This window comes from Amphiura filiformis, chromosome 20, assembly GCF_039555335.1.
Source record: "Amphiura filiformis chromosome 20, Afil_fr2py, whole genome shotgun sequence".
Classification (NCBI taxonomy): domain Eukaryota; kingdom Metazoa; phylum Echinodermata; class Ophiuroidea; order Amphilepidida; family Amphiuridae; genus Amphiura; species Amphiura filiformis.
In genome coordinates, this window is record NC_092647.1 from 33,502,009 (window position 1) to 33,511,485 (window position 9,477).

General features: G+C 38.2%; 1 long non-coding RNA gene across 1 annotated transcript; it reads left to right on the forward strand.

The window, feature by feature from the left end:
* The first annotated feature begins 6,963 nt into the window (after positions 1 to 6,963).
* On the forward strand, positions 6,964 to 8,925 carry LOC140142676 (uncharacterized). Its single transcript, XR_011857557.1, has 3 exons — positions 6,964 to 7,071; positions 7,767 to 7,828; positions 8,792 to 8,925. It is a non-coding gene; the product is annotated as an uncharacterized lncRNA (long non-coding RNA).
* Positions 8,926 to 9,477: the final 552 nt, after the last annotated feature.

Sequence of the window (9,477 nt, forward strand, 5' to 3'; positions counted from 1 at the left end):
AAATGACACTGACAGGGGAGCCGGAAATATTATTACAAGTTTAACTGACAATGATCGTGATTCAATGTGATTTTATGTTTGCTTTAAATTTGGTGCATGCACACTTTTTGCTGTGCATGTAGAAATTTTGGGCTACATGCACCAGTGCAGGTAGGAAAAAAATTGTAAATCGGACACTGCCCCTATGGAAGACATGACTTTAATCTCCCACACAGGGGTGTAGATATCAAATGGAGTCAGCCACTGGTAACTCCCCATTTGAAATACGCATCCCCTGTATGGAAGATTAAGGTCATGTCTTCCATAGGGGTTCACGATTTCAACTGGAACAGCCCATTACACCTGCTCATGAGAGCTAGCTCTTAATGCTAAAGTAATAACTTGTGGGCTGACTAGTGGTTCCATAAACTTTCACTGTTTATATTCGGAGGCACTTTATACGAGAATCACAGACAAAGATAGATAAAGACTAAATGTCTGAGAAGAATCAGGAAATGTAGCTTTAAGTACTCTCACAGTCGCCACCTTTGTCCCAATGTTCTAATTGTAGGCTTTTATTTTGTGTGGTGCCCAATTTGCCCTGGCCAATTTGGTAGTTTTTATGGTCTGTGTATTTGGAGGATGCTTTTAGTATGTTTAGATGGAATGATGATTGGCATGATTGTTGTCAGTCTGCAAAATCAAAAGACCACTGTTAAACTGCTTTTTAAATTCTAATGTTGTTGAAGCATTTAGGAAGTTCTCTGAAAATATGTTTGCAAAACATTAAAAATATGTGCCGTAAAATTGGTTAAACTGTCTAGTTCCTTATTTTCATACCTGGGTCCACAATATTGAAGCTATCTCAGGATATAGGTATTATGTTTGTGTGATTTTTAGATAGCAGTGCTCTATTTTCGTAACTTCCACTACATTGTATGATTTATCATACAGTATCATAGAGAATCTAGGCCCTGGATATAACCGTATAGAGCGGACAATCGTAAAACTTGCCAATATGGCAGATATTTGCTTGAGAACCACATTGTTTTAGCAAAAATCCCTCCGTGTGGATGTGCCCAGTGTGGAAATTGCCTGAAAGTAGCATCAGTTCTCCAAATGCTGCACCTTGATACTCCAGACCCACCTCCAAATTCCTGCTTCACACGTGCAAGTCCCCATGACATCAGATGGGTATATGAACAAATGTCTCCCCCAACCACACACACAAGCCTCGAAATAAGCAGATCTGGTCCAGGAGCCACACATTTGGAAAAAGCAGCTCCTGGTACTGTGATTATCTAGTGAACCAGGAGCCATTTTGAAAGAGCTAGGAGTCATTTAAATTTGAATTTTACACATTAAATACAAAAACCGGTTTAACTACCAGGCTCTAATTTTTGTTTCAATGTAGAGCCTGGTTCACTTGATTTTGGTGTGGACCAGGAGCCAAAATGTTATGACCATTGGGTAAATGGCTCCTGGGTGCCTGCTTATTTCTAGGCTTGCACACACAAAATATGAATAATGGGAGTGACCCCCCAGATAAAAGATACTTCAAGATTTCCTCCCCAACCCCATCCCCCAATGTTAAAAAGCAGTTCCACACAATCAATGGAGAAGACCCTGCTTCTAAGGCTGCTTTTGCCACCATGATAATTGTAATAGTTGCTCTCTTCATCCCGCTAGCGCTCAAGACAAATGACAAGTTCAAGATGACTGAGCCAATGTGAGTCTTTGTAAAAGACTAGTAGCTTGTTTAGTTGACAATCAACTTTTCATTCATCTGTACTACTCACTCAGTCAGATCGGATAATTCATGTCTCCTGTAGGTGGCGCCAATCAGATTTACCTTGATGGTTCACCGTCAGGGATCATCTCAGTCCAATATAATGTCAGTTGGCTTGATACAAGGTGTAGCAAGATAAGATGCTATATTTCATCTTTAATGATGTAGCGCTTGGAACCCGGTCTTGGAATGGCTGCCATACGTTGATTTAGAGAAAACTGGTTTTGCAAATTTAAAACAAAAAACATTTTTGAATTAGGCAACTTGATTATTTCTAGAAATGTACGATCTTATAATATGAAATTGGTTAATTTTTTTTTTGCATATTTGTAATGTTTACACATGTTCCAACTTGCACCTAAATGGAATCGGCCAAATGTGTTGTCTTTGTAGGTCAACAGAGCAAAGTTCGACATATTATCATAATTTTAAAAATATTATGATAATATGTCCTCCCATAGAACTGCATGTTAAATGGTCAAAATAACTAGTGGGGTTTCTTTCACTTTACCTTGTTATTTCAACTTAAAACGGACAGCAACCCTTCCCGGCAGTTATTACTAATATTATTTCAACATTTTGAATAAAGAATAACAAAATTAAAATTTGACGGAAATCGTACAGTAAGGCTTTAACCAATAAGAATCAGTCTTCTCTAGAATAGGCGATGTCACTTGGCAAAATTGGTGAAAAATGACAGTTGAAAAGTGAAAACATTTTTCAATGCTGTAGCACATATAGGCTACTTGTTCAGTACTGAGGGACCGTGACAGGCCCTCTGTGACAATAAAAAAAGTTCTGTTTCCCCTTGCCGCTTGGTGGCCGGTTGTGTGTACCCACCCCAATAAACAAGATCCACTTTTCAGGTTGAAAACGTTAAATTGTACTAACGGAAAAATTAACAAAGGAACCATTTTCAATTAAAAACTGTTCAAAATAGTCCTTTTTGTGTGCAGGGGATAAGTCTACTTTTGGCATGTATTAAGCGAGCTTTGTGGGGAAAGGTCCCTATTTTGGAAATTCAACACTACACAAATCACCGAAAAAAATTCTGGCTGCGGATGTGGACCATATACAATTTGTCACTGCTCGGCACTATTTTGGCCATTTTTTGTGAAACTTTGAGCAATTTTTCACCAGTTTGCACACTTTTGAACTTTTTAGGTAACAATTATTTAGATTCTGGAAAGCATAAGTTTCAAAGTTGCAAAAGGCAGCTGTTGAATCTGGACCTTCGTTGCACTGACATTCTGGATGATGTGTTTTGTTTTGCTTATGTTGGTCAGTGCTAGTGATCTCATTTCTTGGAATAGGTAGTCTTGTCTGGTGTAATGTTTTGTTTAAAGATATTGCTGACTCTTGGTCTTTGTACCATTTCCTTCATCTGTTTACTTCAGGCTTCCTGACATTATGATATTGTTTATTTTCTTTATTGTGCTGAAAACAAGTTCATATAGTTTCATTATTATGCAATATCTACTAAAGATGTTTTATAGTAAAGAATTTTACAGCAATTTATTAATGTGTGAAATTAGGGATGTCACAAGTATTATTAAAAAAGGGGTACTTTGTGATCCACAACCTCATCTCCCCATGTTTTAAAAAAAAAGTTGAGATTTTTATACCACTGGAAACCTGGCTACATAAATATGTTTGTGTGTGAAAATTTCTTGCAGATTTATTTGCTTGGCAAAAATAAGCGTTAAATTTGTATTTATGTTCTGCTAATAAGTTAACATAATGAAATTGCAACACAGTGGCCTATTTAAGCTTATGTACCCAGGCTTTATTATCATTGCTTATGTAATACACACATGCATAACACACAAATGCAAAATCAGAATCAACTGATATTCGGAAATTTTGGATATACTGAAACAAATCATAACAAGAGGATGCTAGAATCACGAAATACTCCTTTAAAGTCAAACTAATGAAGTCTTTAAAAGAGCAGTCGACCCTCACAAATTCTGTGAATGTCCCGTAACATTTTGCGGTGGCTCTATAATTAAACCGGGCAGGTAAACACTAATAAAAGTTAAAAGGCATTTAACAAAAAGGAAACTGACCAAATATGTAGAAGTCCCCTTAAATCCAGCATTGAAAGATAGAGATCATCAAGATCAATTAGCACGATACAATATCATAATTTGTCATAAATATAGAAATATGAGAGTGGATGGAAGACTGACTGGCTGGGTAACTTGAGAGAGAGGAAAGAAGGGGTTTGAAATATGACAAGTCAGTCACTCAAGTCGATTTGTACAAATAAATAGGCATAAATAAATGCATGCATTCAAAGAAATATAGGTCATTCTAATTCTAAAGTGCCTTTAACATTGTAGGTGATTTGGCATGGTTTTGTCAATTTCAATTTAATGTATCATAAAAAAAATACTAATGTGTTGCTGCCTTTTAACATGGAATTATGTGGCCGGCATTGATAATGTCAGGGTACAATTTTTTTCTGTCTTTCTAACAAATGTCACTTATGTATGTATGTGTATGTTTGCAGAGAGAAATTCAGTACATTTCCTTTTCATGAATAAAATTATAACAAAAAATGATGAAAATTGCATCCTTTTTTGTGAAATCACAATATTGTCATCCTTAATTAAAGCAAATTTTTTGACATGAAACTAGGGCCGTAGCATATACTTTACTTGGTATTTATAAGAAATAATATTTACTTAGCAGAAACTTTTCATTTTTTTGTGTGAATAGAAGATATGGGCTGTATGTTTTTTTATGAGCAGAAATATGTTGATCCAAAATATTTAATCAAACTTATTCCAATACCCTATTTTTTAGCTCAGTGCAGTCTAGGAAGCACGGTGGCCTAATGGTTAGGGAGCGAGCTTCACAATCGAAAGATTGCGGGTTCAAGCCCTACCACAGCCAGTGTGTTGCGTCCTTGGGCTTAATTCCCAATTGCTTCACTCCACCAGGTGTAAAATGGGGAGCTGCTGGGGTTAATCACAATCTAAGTCGGCTGAGAGTACCTACACATCAGTTGCAGTGGCGGCGCCAGGAATTTTTTTTTCGGGGGGCATTAGGGGGCAAAGTGAATTTCAACCAATTTTGTGCAAAATTACTGCAAAAAGTGGAAATTTTCGTGATTTTGGGTTTTTCTGAGGGGTCAAGAGTTCTGATTGGGGGGGCATTTGCCCCCCATGGCGCCACCACTGATCAGTTGCGGAATTGTGGAAGTGAAAATGATTCTGATATATCCTAGTGGCAGCGGAATAATTGTTGAAGTGTGCTGGTACTTAGATGTTGATAGTGCACATGAAATCACTGACATTTTATTTATATTCACGCCCTGTCCCTATTCAGCCCATTTTACACATTCATTCCTAGCAGTTTTCAGAGTGATGGGGCAAGGTTTAATTTTGAGAAGAGTGGTGCTCTCCCGGGGGGGCCACTGTAATGGTGAAGGGGGGTATCAGGCGCGTCCGTAAATTCACGTAAAAAGTGTATTTTTTCAGATTAGGCAGTGCGTTACGTGCGTAACGTGAATAGGGTATCAAATTCATGTAAAATTGGTGTAAAAGGGTATGTTTTTGGAGCTCTTACGTACTTAGGGTAGTTTTGCCAAGTTTGGGATTTTGTGCTTTCTCCTTCATTCATGAAAAGTGAAAGGAAAGTGTCTTCTTCCTACACCCCAAAAGCAGTTAAAAGCCATCTTTTAGCTGTCAGAGATGACAGATCCCTATACTGGCCCAGCTAGCATACTAAACACGAGGTCCCCGGACGAGGTCACAACTTGTCCAGAATATACAACCAATCAGCATGTTTTTCTTAACTGTGGAGTCAATAAATAAAATATAAGAGGATTTTCGATTGGCCGAACCTCTTTAAACTCATTAATATTCATAGTCTTGGTGGCTTCCAGCCCAGAAAATTTGGTTGATCGGAACATGGTCTAAAGGAGCAACAAAGCAACCACGAACTTCTAGGTTTGTAAACAAGCTGTGTCAATGAACTTTTGACATGTGTGAAATTTTACGGGTATTTACAAACACAACGATTGAATAATTTGGAGCTATTTTGGCTTTCTTAAAATATAAATCAATGAGTTTCAGGATTGTGGTTGGGTTTACCACTAAATCCAGTATGATAATTAATGCTCTAGGATGTTTTAAATCGAGACGAAATTATGAAATAAACCAAGCTAAACTGGCCGTGTTTGCCGCCTTCTTCCAACTTCAATGTGTGGTTTGCAATCGCCATGGTCGTAATTTATGTTGGACTTGCAGTTCAAAATTCTCTTGGATATGTGGAGAAATGGGTACATCCCAATCCCAAAGAATAAATTCTACAATATTTCATTAAAAAGGGTTGGACCTGTGATCCAAAAAGGGGAAATTATTGGCCCAAAAATATTGGACATACTGCATGAACTTTGAGGTAAGCTTTAGCACCACGTAAACTTGTATGGCTCAAAATTCAGGTGGCTTGCCACAAATTGCTAGCCCTATCGTGCCACTTTTCGCCGCCTGGGTTCTGTGTGTTTACTTGTTTAGGGGTAATAATTGCATCAATTACTTGTTTAGGGTTGGGGAAAAGACAACTACTTGTTTAGGGTAGCAAATCGTGCAACTTATACTTGTTTAGGGGAAAATTTCAGTCTCGGAAATACTTGTTTAGGGTGCTTTTTGAGAGTCCTCGGACGCGCCTGATACCCCCTCTTGACACTATAGTGGCCCCCCCGGGGGTGCTCTAAAAAGCTTATCTCGTAAAACTTTTCCTAAATATCAAGAAAGCTCTCCTACAATTTGTAAAAGCCAAGACCTGTAATTGATTATTTACTTTCAGAATCCAGTGTGTGTGTAGAATAGAAAGTGATTATTCAGTGGCTCATCAGTTTCTCAATCAAGTTCATTATTCAACATCACTTTCAAAAGTAGGTCTTCTGTCCCATCTCCAGATAATGGAGCTATGTTCCATTAGAGGAAACTGTAAAATAAATAGAATAGTTAATAGCAAATTGGTGTTATTTTTGGCCACACGAACCTCTCTCAAGGTGTGATATTGTTTCTGCGACACAGGTGCACATGACCTCCCATTTACTGGGTCAGACACTCCTCCATCAACCTGCCAATTTGCTAAGGAACCCATCATCAGCATCCGTGGTGAAACACAGACTGGTGTAATATTCCTGGCGCCACCAGTACCAGACCGAAAATGTGGCTTACTCACTGGGATGGATGGATGCATTGGTAACATCATCATCGCAGTAACATCATCGCCATGGTGACCTACTAGTGCGGAGGATCTGTGATGCAAGAAGGTGTGAACAGGTATGGCTATACAACAATATCACTCCGGTGTAGTGTTTGTCATTCTGTTTGTGTGCATTAAGATTTGGTAGGTAAGGGACTGGTCAAGGAAAATAAGTTGGACAGGGATGGGGACTTGAGTTGAGATGTTGAAAATAACAGGGCTGTGATTCGTCAGGATTTTTCCTGATTTCACAATTTTTTGTGGCCAAAATTTATGCAATTGTATCGATTTTCCTCGTTTCGGGGTATTTTCACAGGGTATTTTAACCCAATTTCACGATTCAGGATTTTGCAGAATTTTCTACTACTTTCAGGATATTTCACAAGCTTTGAATCCCACCCCTGAAATAATCATAAATGTATAGGGGGGGGGGGGGCCTAGTCATTTGAAAGATAGTCTTGCAAGCTTGAAGTCCTTCATTGCAATCAAAGTCTCATGTGACAATCCAATCAGATTCAAAGTCTTTTGTATTTTATTTTTCAGCAACATAAAATAAAAGTAACTTTCATCCCCAGAACAGTCAAGTTTGGATGCGATGTTCAGCATAATACAGCCTACTATATTACATTAAAACTTCCAAATAATATTGGTCCATATGACTCATTTTGATGTTTTTCGCAATTGTGGAATTTAAACGCATCCTATTTTATGAAGAACTACAATGTAGGATGCAGTTCACTCATCAATGTTTCCATTCTTCATTGCCCTACAGATGACCCTATATGAACCATACCTGACACCACATCAATGCAACCCATATAGCACTTAACTCAGGTGAGCGCAATAGAGACATACAGGCAATAGCTCCCAGCTGTCAGTTACCTGCTTCATATTTCATAAAATGTACATTCATTGCCAAAATTGAAATGGTACTAGTACTGATGGCCTAAATATTTCAACAGTTTTTTAAGGTATCATCCAAAATGTCCAAGCTGTCCCACTGACCCCTCCCCCATGAGCGTCAATCCCAGGCAAGGCTGGAAATAAGCGGGCGGGGGAGCAAATTTGCCCTTGTAAAGCCACCAATTGCTCCTGGTACTTGTAAAATCACATGAACCAGGAGCAATTTATTTTAGAAAATTGCTCCTGGTTCCCAATTTGTGCACTTGATGCAGTAGTGCTGGAATGCTATATTGTATATGCAGAAAAGGATTTACTATTTGAAAATGGCTCCTGTTTCTTGAAATATTGCTCCTGGTGCTTGTAAAATCCCAGTGAATCAGGAGCAATGTTCAAAAACAAAATGCTCCTGGTTCCAGTCTGCTTATCTCCAGGCTTGATCCCGGGGTCTTCCTGGTTGAAGTTGTACGGGGTGTGCCTCAGTTTTTGGGTACCTTTTGGTGATTTTAGTATTGCTGGGTTGGTTTTCAGTGAAGACCCATGCACCCAGTTGGGTGCATTTGGGCAAAAGTGCTCTTAAAGAGGAAGCCCCGCCAGAGCAGTTCTGGGGTGAACAAAACCTGCCTGGTTATCAACTTATATTTCTGAATTTGACAGATGTGTTAATTCAATTGATGTTTTAATGTTCATTGCATCAATTAGCACCTGTAAAATTCAGAGATAACCTTGTCACTGATTAATTTGATAAACAGGCAAGTTTGGTTCACCCTAGATGAACTGCTCTGGTAATTAAAAGCACCCATTTCATTTATCATAGCAAATTTGAAATATCTTAAAGGAGCTATTAGAAAACGCCTTTTCTAAGGAATTATGCCATCTCTGTTTCCTTCCACACAGGTGTGCTCTATACATAGTCTCTCACCAGGGGGCTGAGTACACCTTAATGCCTGCCTCTCATAATATTATTGGCCAAATATCTTGGGCGCCAGTCAGACTACCAAGCCCGTAGCTATCATACCAGTGTTTAATGCCACCGAATGGCACCGATGACAGCCAGGTAAGATTATATAAACACAAGGATGGCATCATCGGCAACCAAGGTATTGTTACCTTTTAAACTGTCTGTATGCCAACTACGAAGTGAGATTGATAGTGTTACAATTTTTGTTTCGAAAGTTAAATTTGTAAGAAAATTTCACATTAAAACTTTTCTTCAAAAATGATCTATTTCAATTCATAATTAATTCAACTCCTGTTTGACAGACATTCTTGACTTGATAAAGTATCAAGGCATCAGCCTGGAATGCAGTTGGTCAAAATTTCCGAGATATTTTAAATTTTAAAGATGAGACAATTTTCCTGATGTGCATCAAGCCATCATGTTGACTAAATATACTTGAGCTCAGTGGCATTTGCATATGCCAGAGAAATTTTTAATTTGGCTTATAATCTTTCTTGAATTCTGGTTTTAAAGCCATAGGCCTATATATATAAATGTAGGATCTTTCAAAATGATTTTAAAAATCTGGCTATTTGATGTCCCAACATACACCTAATTGGAATTGGCCAAAATCATTGTATGT